Source organism: Erythrolamprus reginae, chromosome 2 (genome assembly GCF_031021105.1).
Source record: "Erythrolamprus reginae isolate rEryReg1 chromosome 2, rEryReg1.hap1, whole genome shotgun sequence".
Lineage (NCBI taxonomy): Eukaryota > Metazoa > Chordata > Lepidosauria > Squamata > Dipsadidae > Erythrolamprus > Erythrolamprus reginae.
This window is the reverse complement of record NC_091951.1, coordinates 176,128,890-176,148,373: the sequence shown is the minus strand read 5'-3', so window position 1 is coordinate 176,148,373 and position 19,484 is coordinate 176,128,890.

Genomic DNA, 19,484 nt, shown 5'->3' with positions numbered 1-19,484 from the left:
CCGCACTGGAGACCTCCTGTTCCTGTGCAAGAAATGCACTCTGACTGGCTGTCAGGCTATCATGGGGCCATGCAGGGGCAACTCTGTAGGCTCTCTTGAGTCCAAGTTTGCTTGAGCCTTGCTTGATGATGCAATCTCCCTAGTTGCCATGTCACGCTGAATATTGGCAGCCCCAGAGACATTCTAAGTCATTCAGTAATTAAATAGTTAACACTGTGTGCATTGTATTAGCTCCACCCATTATGATGTAACATCCTGCCAAGTTATACATGTATCATTTCCACCTTCTTGAAAATCTCCATTTTGCTCTCTCTCTTTCTCTTTTGTCTTCAATGATGCAGCACGCATAGAAGATGCCTCTGATAGGCATGAATTATATTTCCTTATTTTCATAATAAAAGTAACTTCGTTTGAAAGCTGATTCTCTACTTTAATCCATCGACTCTCAGATTTGATTTATTGTAGTCCACACGGGCTATAATTTATCTACTAAATCTGTCATGCCATGTGATGAAATGGGTAGAAGGCTAACCCTATCATGTCCTAAGGTTGAAGGTCTTAATCCTATCACTCTAGAGTTGAAGTGGGGGCAGGAAGCAGCAGGAAGCTGCTTTGTCTTTAGAACACGTTTCTCCTTTTTTTTCAGCCAGGGTTATTCTATATAATATGCTGCCTTTCTAATATTTTCCAAAATATTTTATTCCTCGGGGATGGGAGTAGGTGCTAACTTCCTACAAGGGTCAGAAATTTCAATAAATCACAGTAGCTGCAATATTCATATGTCAGGAGGGGCTAGCCGAGCCATAGACGCTTATGAAAAACCTAGAGAGCTGCCTAAGATTTTACCCCTGTGTGAAAGCCTAAAGTTATTTGGTTCCCACTATCAGGCCAACATATAATACAGAAGCATTCGAACCATATACAGATGATCATGTTAACAGTTGCACTTTATCAAATGCAAAACTTATGTCTTTTCACAAGCAATACATTAGTGCTGGGACCTTTTGGAAGGTCAGATAACAGCATGACATCTTACACAGTATCTAACTTTTTTTTTTATGATTCTTTCATTATACTATTGAGAAAGCATTAAATCCTGAGATTCCTATTCCTTCCTATCAGCATTCTGAGGCACTTCATAGGTTTGGAAGCTGAGATAACAATCTCTGTTTTTGCCCTCTGGGTTGTGTATATTAGAATTTTATAAATTCTAGCTTCTTCCTTTGACTTAAAAGATCAGATATACTTTCCGATACCTAATGCCTTGAGGATCTGCTATACATGAAAGCAGCCTATATGTATTCAGTAAATACCAAAACGAGCATTAACTTTGGTACCCTTCTCACTGTTTGTGCCTTTGTGATGTACTGATCCTGTGACATGGACGTGATCCCGTTGCATATTTCATTTGTCAACATGCATTGTCTGTCCATGGCAGGTAATTCTTTCCTCCTGGTGCCTCTCTTTAACTGTGATGTGCAAAATAGCATTACAACAGTGTTAACTCATTCATCACAGCTTCACGGAAACAGACACAGTTGGCTTGAAATAAAAATGAGCATTTAAAAACCGGGATAAGAAGAGAGGCAAATACATAACTCTTGATGGCATTACAGCATCCTAATGGGAAAGCAAAAAGCTCATAGCATTTTTCTTAAGTTTTTGTAAACTACTCTTCTTCACTTTGGCCTGCAGTGAACATTGATCAGATGGATTTTAAAAAGTGGTGAAGTGCCAGAATTATACAGTTCTGCTGGCAGTGTCCTGGTTATTCATTCTCTCAATGGCCCATTACCTAGATATTGTTCTTCAGAGGGAACGTAATATATTAAAGGCTTTCTTCCTTGCCTAAAGCTTTTCAACAATTGGTCTTTAAAGACTAGCGCAATTACTGTTTGCATAGGAAACAAAACCTGATTTAAGGTTGGCAGAAAGTTTGTTTGCCAGAGGCCTGCCTGGCTTTTCTTGAGCAATTGGAAAGATGTTTATTTCAGGCTTATTGCCTGCTGCTGCCTAGTTATCAGAGTTATATGGGAATTTCGAAAAGTAATGGTGAGAAAAGAAGCATGGATCTCACTTTCCTTTATGTTAATTTGATGGTAATAAACTAAACATCACATTGATTTAGGGCTCTGTCCTAAGCTAGTGTGTACAGGGCAATTGTCTAACTGATGTCTGAGGAGTATCAAGTCAGGGAAGGTTAGCATAAAGAATCAATTTCAAGGAGCTGTTAGAAAAAGTGACACATGAATGGTAGATTAACAAAATAACAGAATTAGAAGGGACTTTGGAGGTTTTCTAGTCCAACTCCCAACTCAAGCAGGAAATCCTATAGCAGTGATGGTGAACCTTTTTTGGCTCAGGTACCAAAAGCATGCACACATGTGCAATAGTTTGCCCACCACCCATAATGCAATCTCCCCCAACTCGTGCATGCACACAGGCCTCACTGAATGTGGAGCTGCCCCACTACTTATTTTCAGATAGTTGCAGCTAGGCGTCTCACACCTCGGCCTATTTCTTCTGCAGCCAGCAAAGTTTTCCTGAAGGCTTCTGTAACTTATAACCAAGCTCCAGATTGATCTAGACCTCTTTTATCAGCTGCAGAGACCTTCAGAAAAGCCTTGCCGGATGCAGAAGAAATGGACCAAATTGTGTGAAGCCTGACTACAACTGTCCAAAGCTGAAGAAGTTCCCTTCTGATAGCGAAAAGGAGGATGGAAATGAGCACTCAAGTGAACTTTCGGTTGGGCTGTGTTTTGCAGTCTCCAGGGTTCAGGAGGCTTCCCTGGGGAGCCTGGGGAGAGCCTGGGGAGAGCAAAAACAGCAGAAAAGAAGCCCCCAAAATTAGCTGGCCTGCCGCGTATTCGTGCTGGAGCTGACATAGGGCAATGCCTCACATGCCCTCAGATATGGCTATGTGTGCCACCTGTAGCACGCATGCCATAAGTTTGCCATCAATGTCTTATATCTTTTCAGACAAACTGTTCTCCAATCTCTTTTTTAAAACCTCTACTGAGGTTTTCTGAAGGCAAGTTGTTCCACTGATTAATTGTTCTAGCTATCAGGAAATTTCTCCTTAGTTCTAGGTTTGATTTCTCTTTCCTTGGTTTCTATCCATTGCTTCTTGTCCTGCTTTCAGGTACTTTGGAGAATAAGTTGGACTCTCTCTTCTTTGAGGCAGCCCCTTAGCTATTAGAACACTGGTAACATGAATGAATGTATGATATATGATGTATGAATCTGTTTGTTCAATTTTTAACTATGGGGATTTTTAGACTGTAATTTTATTTAGATTTGTTACATGTTTATATTCCCTTTGTTGTAAACTTATGTGAGTCTCTGGAGGAGTCCAGCATAGAAATCCAATCCAATCCATCCATCCATCCATCCATCCATCCATCCATCCATCCATCCATCCATCTATCATTCAATCAGTCAATCAATCAACATCACCCCTGGTCTGTCTTTTCATTAATCTAGATATACCCAATTCCTGCAACCATTCTTTATATATTTTAGCCTTTAGTCCCCTAATGATATTAGTTGCTCTTCTCTGCACTCTTTCTAGAGTCTCAACATATTTTTAATGTGGTGGTGACCAAAACTTGATTCAATATTCCAAGTGTGGCCTTATAAAGTGGTATTAACACTTTACGTAATCTTGATTCTATCTTTCTGTTAATGCAACCTAGGACTGGCGGGGGGGATTTGGCAGCTGCAGCACCTCCTGGGTCATATTAAGTGATTGTCCACCCCCTTAATGTTCCTGTGATTTCAACACCTTTTATCAATTCATCTCTGTTAGTGAATGGGTGAGCCTCTAGTTCCATTCTCTAACCTTTTGGAGATAATATTGTCTATTTGGTTTGTGAGGAATCTGATCTTTCACTAGGTGCTGTATTTTCCTCCCAGTTGATGTTAGGGTAATTAAAACACCCTTATTATTACTGTGATGTACAGTCATACCTCGTCTTACGAACCTAATTGGTTCCAGGGGGAGGTTCGTAAGACGAAAGGTTCGTAAGACGAAACATTGTTTCCCATAGGAAACAATGTAAAGTCAATTAATCCATGCAACCAACCCCCCCCCGCAAATAAATGGCGTTCGGCGACTGCTGGGAAGCCGCGCGGCTATTTTAAAAGGTGACAGCTGGGCTGGGGGGCTTCCCAGCAACCTCCTGAACCCCGAACCCGGAAGTTCGACAAAAGTTCGGGGTTCGGGACGTTGCTGGGAAGCCCCCCAGGCCGGCTGTCACCTTTTAAAACAGCCGCATGGCTTCCCAGCGGCTTCCCGAAGCCGAACGCCAAACCTGAACTTCCGTGTTCGGCGTTCGGGGACTGCTGGGAAGCCGCGCGGCTGTTTCAAAAGGTGACAGCCGGCCTGGGGGGCTTCCCAGCAACCTCCCGAACCCCGAACCCGGAAATTCAGCAAAAGTTCGGGGTTTGGGAGGTTGTCGGGAAGCCCCCCAGGACGGCTGTCACCTTTTAAAACAACCGCACGGCTTCCCAGCAGCTTCCCAATGTCAAACGCCAAACCCAAAACTTCAGCATTCGGCATTCGGCGACTGCTGGGAAGCCGCGCGGCTGTTTTAAAAGGTGACAGCCGGCCTGGGGGGCTTCCCAGCAACCTCCCGAACCCCGAACCCGGAAATTCAGCAAAAGTTCAGGGTTTGGGAGGTGCTGGGAAGCCCCCCAGACCAGCTGTCACCTTTTAAAACAGCCGCCCGGCTTCCCAGCTGTCTCTCGAAGCCGAACGCCAAACCTGAACTTCCGCGTTCCGCGTTCGGAGACAGCTGGGAAGCCGCGCGGCTGTTTTAAAAGGTCACAGCCAGGCTGGTGGGCTTCCCAGCACCCCCCCGAACCCCGAACCCAGAAGTTCGGCAAAAGTTCAGGGTTCGGGGGGGTGCTGGGAAGCCCCCCAGCCTGGCTGTGACCTTTTAAAACAGCCTTGCGGCTTCCCAGCTATCTCCCGAAGCCGAACGCCAAACCCGAACTTCTGCGTTCGGCATTCGGAGACAGCTGGGAAGCCGCACAACTGTTTTAAAAGGTCACAGCCGGGCTGGGGGGCTTCCCAGCAACCTCCCGAATTGAACCCGGGGTTCAGAAAATTTTTGCCTCTTCTTACGAACTTTTTTCGAGTTACGAACCGTCGTTCGGGAGGCTGCTGGGAAGCCCCGCCACCCAGCTATCACCTTTTAAAACAGCCGCGTGGCTTCCCAGCAGTCTCCGAATGCCGGTTCGTAACTCGAAAAAAGTTCGTAAGAAGAGGCAAATTTTTTCTGAACCCCGGGTTCGTATCACGAGTTGTTCGTAAGACGAGGGGTTCGTATCTTGAGGTACCACTGTATTTATTACTGTAACTGATTAGCAAAAAAACCATCTATTTCCTCTGATTGGGTGGCCTCATAAACACCTATGGCATTGTCATCCTTTTTTCCCATATGACTGCCCAAATGCATTCAGGATCATTGTTCTGTAGAAATATAGTTATTTCATATATATAAAACGTAATTCCACCTTCACTTTTATTAAGTCTATTTCTTTTAAACAATTTTAATCCCTCTAGCTGTATATTCCATTCATGGGTTTCATCCCACCAAGTTTCCGTAATCACAACAATATCATATCTGCCCTCATGTACTTTCTAGTTTCCCCTGTTTATTCCTCATACTTTGTGCATTGGTGTATAGGCATTTGAGTCATTTTTGACTGACTTTCATGTTTGTTTTCTATATAACCTTAATTAATAACAAGCTAACTCACAACAATTGCTTGGCAACTGGCACAGATTTGACCAGATTGGGTAAGTTAGGAAGAATTGCAATATTTATTTTGACAAGGGATTTTTACCAAATCAAAACCCAGGCATTAAATGGGGGGGGGCACCTAAATAGATCATTTGGTGACACTATTATGCAACTGATTAATCCCCAGACTTCAGGGGTCAGAGTTCATTAAATCATGATTCCAGAAGAAGTCACTTATGCCTCTGTGTCTAACATTTTTTCCAGTGCAGGATTTTAAATTAAATAATTTCTAATGCATTCAGGCTGTGTTTGAAGATATCCAGAAAGATAGAATAACCACTTTTCTGAGTAATTGGTTCTATGGCCAAACTGCTCTTCATGTAAGAAAAATGTTCATAACATTGGCTGAAGATACTATACAGTAAGTTGAAACTATATCACATCAATGACCTTGGATGATGGATAATATTCCTGTCATGGTACTGAACTGGACCATGAATTTGAAGCAGGGTGTCGGCAATGCAGAATAAAGCAGAACTATTTACGTCACATGAGTTATATAAAAACCATTCAGGTATCCATTGTTAAAAATAGAAACAGCTACCATCTGGTCAGGATGAGAGTTCAAAATCAGGATTGTGACATGCGGCAAGGAAGGTTGGATCTTTTCCTCCCTCAGTAGTCTACACAGAAAAAAATGTTCTTCCTGGCAAAATCTACACTTAACTCTAGAAGAATAGATTCCATTGGCTCCAATATGCCAGAGGGAATATATAGAGAGGGAGGGAGGGAAGGAGAGAAGGAAGGAAGGAAGGAAGGAAGGAAGGAAGGAAGGAAGGAAGGAAGGAAGGACTTTTAATAGTTCCTCAGATAGGGTATAGAGAATGTGAAAACTCTTCTGAGGATTATGCACACTTGCTAAATTGCCGTTTAGTCAATTTCTATTCAAAAATTTACTTTTTCTTAAAGGTTCCTTCTGCCACACCGACCAGCCTATAAGTCTCATCATGCATTAAATTTTACACTGGGATTTTCAAAAATAATGACCACAATTCTGAGTCTCATTGGCCAGATTTCTTGATTCATAATTGTACATGTGATGAGACCACTTCCCTACAGACTGAAGCCAACCAGGTATCCGATCTGAAGTACTGCTGACATATTATGATTCAACATAGTTCTTGGCACACCGTCTTGCATTCCTCTGAGGAGTTATTTGAAAATGCTAAAAATATTTCCAAGAAAAAATAAAAATAACATTCTCATAAATCAGAGGATTTCTCCCTTTCTTCCCCCCCCTTTCCCTTTAAATTAATAAGCCTGTTAATTTACATCCCATGATTTGGGAACCACAGAGCCTAAACATGGGAGATATTACATGCTACAATAGTAAATATGCTCATTTCTCATTTCTATGTTTTCCACAGTCTGTGGTTCAAACCATGCTTAAGACATTACTGGCTCAGTAGAAATTGTTTTTCTTCAAGATGTTTCAGCTGTTTCATCTCAGAAGCTGTTTCTCTCCCCTGCCTTGCTTCAGATCGGGTTTCAATTCCACACATCTTAGGTGGCCTAATAGCTGTTTTGTAGGTGACAGGTTTTTGATTTAAGAGGCAGTCGAGTTCACCTGGGTACCTTGCTCTCCTGTTCAATTTAGCACGTTGGGCAAGTTATCGTCCCCCCTTTCCATTATTTCAGAACAGATCGCAGTAATCTTACAATTGTATTACAATTTCAGTTATGCTTTAGCTTCTCGGAGGGAAAAAATATATAAGGCAAGTTCTGGACCACAACTCAGCCACATAAACTACAATGCCTTTGTCTCAGACTCAGACTTACTGTATGGTAGCCAAGGGAATTGCTGATCCTAAGAATACTTTGTTAATAGATTTATTTATTAGTGATTTCCAAAGGTTTTGGACTTCCTTTTTATCATCTCCAGCCAAAATGATTGGGCACATTATACTTAACTTTTTCAATACAAGTTTTTTTTATTTTTCTCCACATTTATTATTATTATTATTATTATTATTATTATTATTATTATTATTATTATTAATTAGATTTGTATGCCGCCTTCCCCAAAAACTCGGGTGGCTCACAGAATAAATATAAAAACAAAGTGTACAAGACAAATCTAATACATTAAAAAACTACAGCTAAAAAACCAATGTATTAATCAATCAAACAAACAATCCAATCACACCATGCATCACATTTATTGGTCGGGGGCAAGATCTAATTGCCCCAGGCCAGGTGACATAGGTGTGTCTTAATAATAAGACTTTTATGGAAGATGAGGAGGGTGGGGGCAGTATATATCTCTGGGGGGAGCTGATTCCAGAGGGCCAGGCCCTCCACAGAGAAGGCTCTTCCTCTAGGCCCTGCCCAATGACATTGTCTGGTTGACGGGACCTGGAAAAGACCAACTCTGTGGGATCTAACTGGCCGCTGGGATTTATGCAGCAGAAGGTGGTCCCGTAAATAATCTGGTCCGATGCCATGTAGGGCTTTGTAGGCTATTACTAACACTTTGAATTGTGTCTGGAAACCAATTGGCAACCAGTGAAGTCCGCAGAGTGTTGGAAAGACATGGATATATCTAGGGAGACCCATGACTGCTCGCGTGGCTGCATTCTGCACGATTTGAAATTTCTGAACACTCTTCAAAGGTAGAGAGCATTACAGTAGTTGAACCTCGAGGTGATAAGAGCATGAGTGACTGTGAGCAAGGACTCCCTATCCAGATAGGGCCGCAACTGGTGCACCAGACGAACCTGGGCAAACACCCCCCTCGCCACAGCCGAAATGTGATGTTCTAGAGTCAGCTGTGGATTGAGGAGGATGCCCAAATTACGGATCCTCTCTGAGGGGGTCAGTGATTCCCACCCCCAGGGTAATGGATGGACAGATGGAATTGTCTTTGGGAGGCAAAACCCACTGCCACTCCATTTTGTCAGGGTTGAGCTTGAGCCTTATCAGTTATAACATTACAATACATATACCATTAATATATCAAATAATTTAAACATATACTGTATCTAAGCAATCCTTAAGAGTTTAAATTCAAATCATATTATTGACAGTCAGTCTTATTGTAGGTATATGTCATTTCCTTAATACTGCCTCCTAAACTAGTTGCATAATCTGGATTAACCAAATTATCTCCTATTCATTCTAACTCTTTTGTCCTTAATAACATAGTCTCTATATGTATGTATGTATTTATTTATTTATTTATTTATTTCTCAGGACATCCCTGAGATTTAATCCATTGAATCCAAAGTACACTCCATTACTGCTTAAATGTTTGTTCTCCAACTTGCCACATGGCTAAATATGTTTTATCCCAGAGTGAAATAAATACTAATTGTCCTGCATTAAATTGTCCTCTTTTATCTTTTATTTAATAGGACCTTTTAATCTTTTATTTAAATGGACTTTTTATTAAAAAGTACTATTGTCTTTTTTATCGTATTTTTTACTTAGGTTATGTTTGTACAAACTACTACTATCCTATACGTGTTTGACAAACAAACAAACAAACAAACAAACAAACCCACAAACAAACAAACAAACAAACAAACAAAATCTTCACTGTCTCTCAAAAGGGGAGGGGGACCCTTGAAAAAACCCTAGAGAAATGTTTCTTCTCAGCAGAGGGAGTACATTAGTGGGGTCCTTAGTGTGATTCAATCTCTTTTTCTTGTGCCAAGGATGGTTTTGGAAAGGGATCAAAGGACTGCTTAGCTTGATCCCTGCCCTTCCACTGACCTAACTGAGCAATACTGATCACAGCCAGACCAAAATGAAACAGCCAGAACTAAACCAAAATCTCAGCACTGCATCCATGAAAGATGGATATGGTAGGTCTTCCAGAGGCTGTCGGTTCAATAGTTCAGCTCACAGGTAGACAGGTAGGCAGATACTCTGCTGTGGAGTTATCATTCTTATTCTATTCTTCATTGTATGGCCATATATTGAATTGTTTTCTTTTCTTTTTATATATATAATCACACACTTAGAACTTGGTCTTAAAGTCCTCAAATCATGACCACAATTTAGCCAAAACTTTATGTTGCTAAGTGAAACATTTGTTAAGTGAGTTTGCTCCGTTTTATGACTTTTCTTGCTAGAGTTGTTAAATGAATCATTTCATTTGTTAAGTTAGCAACACAGTTGTTAAGTGAATCCAGATTCCCCCTTGACTTTACTTTTCAGGAAGTTGCAAAAAGGAGATCACATGATCCTGGGACACTGCAACGGTCATAAGTACGAGTTAGTTGCCAAGCATCTGAATTTTGATCATGTGGCTGTGGGGATGCTGGAACAGTTGTAAGTGTCATAAGTCACATTTTTCAGTGCCGTTGTAATTTTGAACGGTCACTAAATGAACTGTTGTAAGTCGAGGATTGTTCCATATGATTCCCCCTTCCTCAAACCTGTCAAAGCCTGGAACCAACCCTATCCTAACATTACCCGAGATTACAGTTCTGAAGTTGCAAATTACATGCGAAGAATGTTTTCCAAACCCTAAGTCTTTGCAGGGTTTTTTCCCCCATTGGTCTAACTTGCTCCAAATGTTTCTTTCCAACCCTAACCAGGTGATAATAATGTTCCCAGCTCTTACCCGTTTGCAAGCTCTTTTATTAAGAGAGCTGGGGTGGTGCAGCAGGTAGAGTACTGTACTGCAGGCCATTGATGCTGACTGTAGATCTGTAGGTCAGCGGTTCAAATCTCATCACCAGCTCAAGGTTGATTCAGCCTTCCATCCTTCCGAAGTGGGTAAAATGAGGACCCGGATTGTGGGGGAAATATGCTGGCTCTGTTAAAAAGTGCTATTGCTAACATGTTGTAAGCCGCCCTGAGTCTGATGAGAACGGCAGCATAAAAATCGAATAAAATAAACAGATAATAAATAAATATTATTTCCTACAAAGAAGAATGTTTTCCAAGCCCTAAGTCTTTGCAGGGCTTTTTCCATTTCTCTACTTGCTCAGACTGTTTCTTTCCAGGTGCTAATGACGTTCCCAGGTCTTACTGGCTTGTAAACTCTTCCATTGTTACTCTCTCAGAATAATTTTTTTAAGCCCTTAACCAGGGGATAAAATAATGTGTTGAAGCTGACCAGACTAAGGACACTAGCCTGATGAATACCTGGTAAACAGATTATTTTCCCTATTTTCCTCCCCCAAAACTAAGGTGCGTCTGGTACATCATATACTCTGAAAAATACGGTATATATGAATTTATTTCTTTGTTGTTGTTTTTTCTCACATTTACACACTTTACCTAAGTTTTCATGATTCTTCATCCTTTTCTTTTTGCATTTATTTTTTCTGCTTCGTTTGGTTTTTGCTTCTCAGATAGCATATGTCAGGTTCGTGAGACCTCTTGAAAGCTCAGTCACATAATGCCTAAAGCTAATGCACTGTGTATAGTCATCTAAAGGATGAAGGACTGTGAGTTCAATTCCTGGTAGAAAGCTGGAACCCCCTAAGGCATGGGTGTCAAACTCATGTGACCTATCATAACATTTTTCCCCTTTGTGAAGCGTGATACATCTGGCCTGCTGGCTGACTGATTGACACCAATGCCCTAGAATAAGAATCCCCAATAAGGATTAACTTGATCACATGATATCCTCTGGTGGTCAATGTCACTGAAGCTTACTCTGAAGGTAAGATTGCAATTTTGATGCTCCAGATCACAATCTCTGTCATCTCTAATACTATTACCTCAATTTCCTTTTAAACAGTGCACAGACTTACAAGAATACTGTTTTGTTCCACAATCCAACTACCTGCTTGGAACTGTTCTGTAGCTGAAAGTTCATTCCTGATCTGAGGACTGCATGAAAATAACTTAGGGGTGAGATTTGGCAGATTCGGTGTCACTCATAGGCTGATGATACTAAACTATTTTTCCTTCCACTCTCATTCCAGGAAGCGATGTAACACCTGAATTTGTACCTGTCATCAGTAATGGAGTAGTTGAAAGTAAAAAAAAAATGGAGCATGTCACAGATGAAATATTCAAAGTATCCTTGATGGATTGTACTCTAAGACTGTGACCAGAAATTTGGAGAGATTCTTGGAGTCAGATCATCACATTTTGAGCAATGGTTAGAATAAGTATTTTGAGCTTATGCACCAGTTTTTTTCTGGAAATTTCAATTTGGGATACACAATGTCCTTTGCAGGGATGGGTTGCTACCAGTACGCCCCAAAGCTCCGTTACATTTCTCCATCACTCTCACTCTCTGCATCAGCTGGCAACCCCACTGGCCCAGGGTATCAAGAGGGGCCTGGCTCATCTTCCTCAGAATCTGACATGCCCTGAGGTGAACAAGGAGCACTCACAACAGGCAGTAGCATCCACAGTGGCAGTTAAGAGAGTAAAGAAGATATCATATTTTTTGGAGTCTAAGATTCACTGGAGCATAAGACACACCTTAGTTTTTGGGGAGGAAAATAGGGAAAAGAATCTGCTTACCAGGTATTCATCTGGCTAGCGTCCTTAGTCTAGTCAGTTTCAGCACATTATTTTATCTCCTGGTTAGCGTTTTTAAAAAAACCTTATTTGGAGAGAGTAACAATGAAAGAGCTTGCAAGCCAGTAAGAGCTGGGAACATTGTTAGAACCTAGTTAGGGCTGGAAAGAAAAAATTCTGAGCAAGTAGAGCAATGAAAAAACCCTGCAATGACTTAAGGCTTGGAAAACATTATTTGGAGAGAATACAATGAAAGTCCTTGCAAGCCGGTAAGAGCTGGGAACATTGTTAGCACCTCATTAGGGCTGGAAAGAAACATTTGGAGCAAGTAGAACAAAAAAAACCCTACAAAGATAAGGTTTGGAAAACATTATTCACAGAGAGTAAAAGAAAGTGAAAGAGCTTGCAAGTGGGTAAGAGCTGGGAACATTGTTAGCACCTAGTAAGGCCTGGAAAGAAACTTACTTGGAGCAAGTTAGAGTAATGAAAAAGACTCTGCAAAGACTTAGAGCTTGAAAACATTCTTCACAGACAACAACAATGAAAGAACCTGCAAGATAAGAGCTGGGAAGATTGTTAGCATCTAGGTGGGGGGGGGGGGAGAAGCTACATTCAGAGTATAAGATGCACCTGAATTTTCAGCCTCTTTTAGGGAGGAAAAAGGTGTGTCCCATACGCTGAAAAATATTGTAATCATGATCATGCATTCAAAGCCTTGCTTCTCTCTACACACATACAATGGAAAAGATAAAGATAAATATTTTCATGGTCCAGTTGTGTCTGACTCTAGGGGGTGGTGCCATCTCTGTTTCTTTGCCAAGGGAGCCAGCGCTATCTGAAGACATGTCCATGGCCATGTGGCTAGCATGATGAGACACTATTAACTTCCCACTTTAGTGTATCTATTTACCTACTCACATTTACATGCTTTTGAATGGCTGGATTGGCAGGAGCTTACCCATTTGCATGGTGCTTGAGTCTCGAAACTGGGCTGTCAGCTTTCCAACTGACAAGCTCAGCATGCCCTTCAACCACACAGTCATTTATATGGCCCCCAGCCTAAATGCCTTCATACAGCACACGATTCCCCCTCCATTTTGGAGGGTTAGTTGCCTAGATTCTAGGCTTTGTGTATCCCTAGAATATATTTCCTGTAAATAAAATCTTTATTCTGTCATGTATGAACGAACTAATTCTAATTAGCTCTAATGAATTATAGTTATAACAGAATGTACTCATTATTGCTCAGATGAAATTCCCACTTTCAGAAATGCTGAGATGCACATAAATATGCTTGAATCTCCAATGGTCAATCTCATATAATCGCTTGGAGCCTGACCTTTCCATTCTTTTCTTTTTGGTAAAACCACAAAGTTGCACTTCAGTTTCAATTCTAGCCCATCCAGAGCCCTATCCAGAGCCGGGGAGTGGGGTGGGGATTGCTGAATCATATGATAAAAATATATGACTAAAATATTTTACTCTCTTTTAGGACTTAGTGTGAACCTAGCTCACATTGTCACAATCTATTTTTCAGTGTGTTCCTAATTTATGGTGTCCAGTGATACTAATTCAGTGTGTTCAATGTTTCTAATTCCTAAACTACAACATGGTTTCATATGTTGTAGAAACAACATTGCCAATCCAGTTTTGTAGTTACCATAACAGCCACTTCATTTACGGATAAGGTTTTATAAAGGTAAAAACATAATTGTAATCTGAAAACGTATTTCATCATGAGGATATTATTTGTAGAAAAAGGACCAAATTGGTAAAGATCAAAAAGCTGCTAATTGTCAGAGCTAAAGAATCCCAGTGTTGTCATATGGCTAAACTGACTGATGAACCATTGTCTTTTCAACACCAAATGATCTGATTTGGAAGTAGCTTTATAGCTTAACCATTGTAATGTCATTATTCCACTTTGATGGTACTTGAATATTACCATGTCTTTGATTTAGGCCATATAATCTTACTCTTAATCAAGGTTTTTATTTCTTTAATATTTCTTTGAACTTGGAGAAAAGGATTCCTGAGCAGTTGAAAGTCACTAATTTGGGTTGGTGCATGTATGAAATCAGAGATAATAGTTATCCTGAAATTATTATATAGTAATGAAGCTAGAGTCTGAATCAGAGGTGGGTTCCTTATAGTTCAGACTGGTTCACCCGAACCGCAAGCAACCCTCTGGTGACATTATGGAGCTGGTTCAGTTGGTGCTGATCTGTGGATGCCACCATATTTTTTTTAAAGTCCCCCCACCCCCGATTTTTTCCCCTTTTGGCACTGTGCATGCACTGCCATCTTGTTTTGGGCTGGCTTTTTTTTTTTTTTAATTTTTAGCACGGTGCATAAGTGCACCCATGTGGCACGGCCACACAGTGCAGGAGGAAGTGAATGTATTATTGGATTCAGATGGACAAATGCAATTAGCTATAGTTAAATTGTTAATGGATAGGTCAGACCACACAATGATTCTGATATCGTATTTTCTGATCAAACAGTGAATTCAAAGAGAGGAGTGAATTATTCCTATGCAAGTTCTTTAGTTCATTATTATCATTACATTGTATTTTTTTCTTATTATATCACATTTTGATTTCTCAACCTGTACTTTTTATACTATGCCGTGTTCCCAACACTGAACCAGGATTAAAACACATATTTTAAAACTACAATTAAAATATGCATATTTTTTTCAGAATCTCCAAACCAGGGTTAGGTTTAGATTGATGTTCTAGAATTGTTGACTCTTGTCCATATAGCTGGACATTATTGTTTCAAAGATATAATGAGCATCAGTGGTGTTGAATATTCATTAACCTGATGTAAATATTTGAGTCATTGAGTGTTTCAATTTGGTTGGTTAAGAAATGACCAGGAAATTTAAGTGAGTGTCAGTTACTTTGAGCGGGAGAAAACAAAGTATAAAAGCTGTAAACCGATATTGTTATTCATTCGCGCCCAGGACAGAAATCCTATAGCAACCTTGTTTCTACTGTTTAAAGAATAAAAGAACATTTATAGTGACTACAACCTCAGTATCATTCAAGTGGTTTTATAGAATTGGAGAATAGGTGCATGTCTTTCAGATGCTATTTCTATATTTCTAATAGCACTGTAATTCTACAGAGGCCCCTTAAATGGCTTATAAGAGAGGAAAATCTAGCTGGGTAACTATTTCTCAGAACTGTTAGCTAATGGCCCTTTGAGCATAGAGTGAAACTGAAAAGGAAGATTGGAAAACTAAGAATGCCATAAAGTTTGCATAAGCACTGAGAATCTTTTTAAGTGTGACGGAGCACAAGTTTAATAAATATAAACAAACTGTGAATTTTTAATTGCCATTCTGTGCTATTCCATTTCCTCCATCCCGTCATCAGGAAATCTGTTTATAAAATGCTTTTGATTTATTAATTTCTAGAGCTGCTAAATTAATTAATTTAATCTTCAAAATCAAGAGTTTAATTATAATACTTTATAATGTTATACTATTTAATTATACTACTTTGTATATTTTAATTAGAGAGGGAGGACCTCTGACAAGTGTATAGAGTTGTAAATATGTATTCCATTAAAACCATAAGATTCCTTTGCAAATAAGTAACTAAGTAACAACTGTTATGAAAATAGTTCCTGTTTTTAAATATAGTAATAGCTATAGCACTTACATTTATATACCGTTTCATGGTGCTTTACAGCCCTCTCTGAGTGATTTACAAAGTCAACATATTGCTCCCAACAGTCTGGGTCCCCATTTTACTGACTTCTGAAGGCTAGTAGGCTGAGTCAACCTTGATTCTGGTGAAATTTGAACTGCCAAATTGCAGGCAACGGGAGTAGCTTTCAGTACAGTATTCTAATTGTTGTACCATTGGGGATATATATATATATATATATATATATATATATATATATATATATATATATATATATTTCTTTGCCCTTCAATACACAGTGGTACCTCTACTTATGAATGTAATTCGTTCCGTGACCAGGTTCTTAAGTAGAAAAGTTTGTAAGAAGAATCAATTTTTCCTATAGGAATCAATATAAAAGCAAATAATGTGTGCGATTGGGGAAACCACAGGGAGGGTGGAGGCACTGTTTCTTCCCAGGAGATTCTTAGAGAGGCCCCACAGAGGCTTCTCCCCACCTTTCCCAGCTCTGTTTACTCCCAGGAGATTCCTAAAGAGGCCCCACAGAGGCTTCTCCCCACCTTTTCTGGCCCTGTTTCCTCCCAGGAGATTCCTAGAGGGGCCCCATGGAGGCTTCTCCCTGTGTTTTCCGGTTATGGTTTTGGAGGCTTGGGTTTGTAAGTGGAAAATGGTTCTTGAGAAGAGGCAAAAAAATCTTGAACACCCGGTTCTTATCTAGAAAGGTTTGCAAGTAAAGGCGTTCTTAGATAGAGGTAGCACTGTAATTTTATCATTGGGAGGATTATCTTGGAAGACAAGATAAGTAGCATAAAAGTATTTCATCACTCAGAATTAAATTCTGCAACACTTCCTTGAGTTTATGAAATATATGTGACAGGAACCTTTTCTTAGAAACAAGTTATTTCCTTCTCAGCTGACTTTTCAGACTGAAATAATTTTATGGATATCTTCCATCCAGGTAGAACTGCAAGGATTTTGCATGTGATTACCATAGAGAGGGGGGGGGAAATAAAGTTTCTACTTGTACCAGTATGATTCATCATCCCAATGACTGATGATCTGATTTGTGACAGGTGACACACAGCCCTTACCTTATCAGGGGTGTCACTGATTAAATATATGGATTACTGAGCCAACTGAACTATGGCATGAATACCAGTTCCAAACTATACATTTATTTTTGACATTAGTAGTGTTTCTTTCTAGTTGTGTAACTTTTCACTACATTTAATACAAGAGCACACAACAGATTTAAACTTAATATTAACCGCTCCAAACTTGACTGTAAAAAATACGACTTCAGTAACCGAGTTGTCGAAGCGTGGAACTCATTACCGGACTCCATAGTGTCATCCCCAAACCCCCAACACTTTACCCTTAGATTATCCACCACTGACCTCTTCAGATTCCTAAGAGGTCAGTAAGGGACGTGCATAAGTGCATTAGAGTGCCTTCCGTCCCCTGTCCTATTGCTCTCCTATATCTCTTATAACATTCTTCTTTTCCTATATTTCTTCTTTTCTTTCAATGATATATTTTATCCCTATATCTTCTCTTCTATTATTTCTTAGAAATATTTTACTATGAGTATATCCTCTATAATCTTCATTATGTATTTTACTATGTGTATACCCATTATAACCCTCATTGTTTAATGCAGAAAATCAATCAATAATAAATAATAAATAATAAATAATAAATAATAAATAATAAATAATAAATAATAAATAATAAATAATAAATAATAAATAATAAATAATAAATAATAAATCAAAAATCAAAAATCAAAAATCAAAAATCAAAAATCAAAAATCAAAAATCAAAAATCAAAAATCAAAAATCAAAAATCAAAAATCAAAAATCAAAAATCAAAAATCAAAAATCAAAAATCAAAAATCAAAAATCAAAAATCAAAAATCAAAAATCAAAAATCAAAAATCAAAAATCAAAAATCAAAATCAAAATAAATAAATAAATAAAATGTTTATACAGAGATGTGTACCTGGCCTGTTGCAACACACACTTTTCTGGATCATAAGGAAAAGGAGATGTATACACTGAATAAACTATAGGCTTCTGGATGAGGACCTGTGAGATATCCCTGAGAGCATCTCTATAAGGTTAGTACTTCAGTGAAATCAGTGGTCAGGTGAAAATCTCTCAACAAGAAAGAAAGATTGGGGGATAACCATTTTTACTCTGGATAGCTATTCCTTGTGTGGAGACAACGTCTCTGAACTTCTTGAGGACAATCCTGGGCTGAATGGCTTGCGAGATGAGACAACACCATTGCCCCAAACCATTGTGCAGCCTTTTTTTTGTCTTTAACACTTTAGTCCCAATGTTATAGTCAAAGAGTCTGATTCACAATACAGTACTTTAATCTTCTTATTTTGTAAAATCCACCAAATCCTTAAATAATAAACTATCACTATACTTCTAAAATCTAGTCTATTGTTCTAATTAATTTTGCACACTTCCAATGCGATGCAAACCGGTAGGGAAGGTAAGTAGAAATGACCCCTGGACAATAGGTTTAATCTTCCGAGCTTTTGGATTTGTGCTGGAACCCATCTTTAGGGAATTTCAATGATGAAGAGTTAGGAAAAAAAAGTCAAGGAACAGGTAGGAAAAAAATCAAGGAAAATTATTTCACTATGTGATTTTTGCAGCAAGATTACTATCTGCAGAAAGATGAAATGATTCAGCATTATCCACCATAAATACTTAGTAAAATTGACAGAACTTGCTCAGATGGACAAATTAACTTCTTTTATGAAAGAAAAGACCATAGCTACATTTATTGGTGACTGGAAACCCCTTATGAGATTTTTGCATAAAAAAAGGGGGGGAGTGAATGTGATTTATAGCTTTGATGATTAGGTAGGACAGATTATAGAATTATGATGTAACTTTAGAGAGAGGATAAAATATAACTGTACTTATAACTGCTATGAAAAAACATCAGATATCACTTCTTTATATCTTTCTTTATATATTTCTCTCTTTTGCTACTTTCTTGTTATTGCATGTTTAGCTTTTTTTGTTTATTTCTTTTTATTTTCTTTATTCTATTTTAGTTTGCATTAGTTTTTACTGTTGCTATTAAAACTTACAATAAAAATTATATTATAGATTAGATCACACCTAGAGTACTGCATTCAGTTTTAATCACTACACTACAAAAAAGACATTGAAACTCTAGAGAAAGTGCAGAAGAGAGCAACCAGGATAAGGGGACTGGAAACTAAAACATAGGAAGAGAGGTTGCAGGAATTGGGCATGGATATTCTTGTGAAGAGAAGGGCCAGGGGAGACATGATAGCGGTGTTCCAATACTTGAGGGTCTGCCACATAGAGGAGGAGGTCAGGCTGTTTTCTGCACCAGAAGGACAGACAAGGAACAACAGATGGAAGCTGACCAAAGAGAGATTCAACCTGGAAATAAGGAGGAACTTTCTGACAGTGAGAGCAATCAACCAGTGGAACAGCTTGCCTGCGGAGATTGTGAATGCACCAATACTTGAGACTTTCAAGAGAAGATTGGACTTCCATTTGTCTTGTGTGGTGTAGAATTTCTTGC